Genomic DNA, 1467 nt, shown 5'->3' on the forward strand with positions numbered 1-1467 from the left:
TAGTACGGGGTAGGAGCTGCCCTCCAGGTAGTGTCGCCATTCCTCTAGAGCGCGTACTATTCCAAGGAGTTCCCTATCATAGATCTCGTAGTTCCGTTGGGCAGCATCCAGGGACTGGGAGAGGTAACCGCAGGGGTGCATGTCTCCGTTGATGTCTGCTTGACGGAGAACTGCGCCGGTGGCAAATTTAGAGGCATCAGATTCGATGGTGAATGGCTTGGTTTTATCCGGCATTTGTAGGACTGGTGCACTGATGAAGCATTGCTTCAGGGTATCGAACGCACGTTGCTCGGTGTCTGTCCACCTCCATGGTGTGTCTTTCCGTGTGAGGTCATGAAGGGGGCGAGCGAGGTCGGAATAGTGGGATATGAAACGACGGTAGAAGTTGCCGAATCCCAAAAAGGACCGGACTCCCTTCACGGTGGTCGGGGCTGGCCAGTGAGTGATGCCTTCGAGCTTAGTAGGGTCCATAGCGACGACGTTGGGTCGGATGATGAGGCCCAGAAATTCGACCTCCGAAACATCAAAGACGCACTTCTCAGGTTTCAAGAAGAGGTCGTTCTCCTTAAGACGTTGGAGGACCCGCCGAGTACGTTCCGCGTGAGTGGCTGCATCCTTGGAGAAGATCAGAATGTCGTCCATATAGATGACAATCCATCCTTCGTCAATCATGTCCTTGAACAGATCATCCATCATGGCCTGAAAGGTGGCGGGCGAGTTACAAAGCCCAAAGAACATCACTGTCGGTTCGAAGAGTCCCTTCTTGCACTTGAAGGCTGCCTTCCATTGGTCTCCATCCCGGATCCTAACGTTGTTGTAGCCAGAGCGCAAGTCCATCTTAGAGAAAATGGTAGCTCCCTGCAGCTTGTCGATCAGGGTCTGCACGAGGGGGATCGGGTAGACGTTCTTCACAGTTCCTTCATTCAGATAACAATAGTCCTGGCAGGGTCGCAGAGAGCCATCCTTCTTTCCGACGAAGAAGAATGGGGACGCCATGGGGGATGTGGAGTTGCGGATGTATCCCTTTCGAAGGTTTTCTTCAATAAACTCGTCTAGTGCCGCTTCCTCCTTTGGGGACAGGGGGTAGACCTTGCAGTTCCTTGGAACGAAGTCTGGTTTGAGGTCAATTGGGTGGTCGTAAGGACGGGATTCAGGGAAACGCTCTGCTGCCTTTTTCTCAAAGGTTTCTCTGAAGTCGTGCAGGTATGCTGGGATCATGTCATCCAGGTCCCGTACCTTGTCCGGGGTTGCCGACTTGTGTGCCAATTCCTGCGATGGGTTGATCTTGGCTCTGATCCACGCAGCTCCTCCATGAGAGTAGAAGGTCCTTCCTTGCGGGGATTTCCAGTGCGAGACACGGTTGAGAGAGAGGGGTGCCAGATTATGGGAGACGGTGTGTCGGTGCTCCGGTGGTGGGGGGTGATTCAAGGGTGTCCTGAAGATCCCCATTACGGGTTCGCCCTTGAT

The sequence above is a fragment of the Dichomitus squalens genome (genome assembly GCF_000275845.1).
Source record: "Dichomitus squalens LYAD-421 SS1 unplaced genomic scaffold DICSQscaffold_11, whole genome shotgun sequence".
NCBI classification, from domain to species: domain Eukaryota; kingdom Fungi; phylum Basidiomycota; class Agaricomycetes; order Polyporales; family Polyporaceae; genus Dichomitus; species Dichomitus squalens.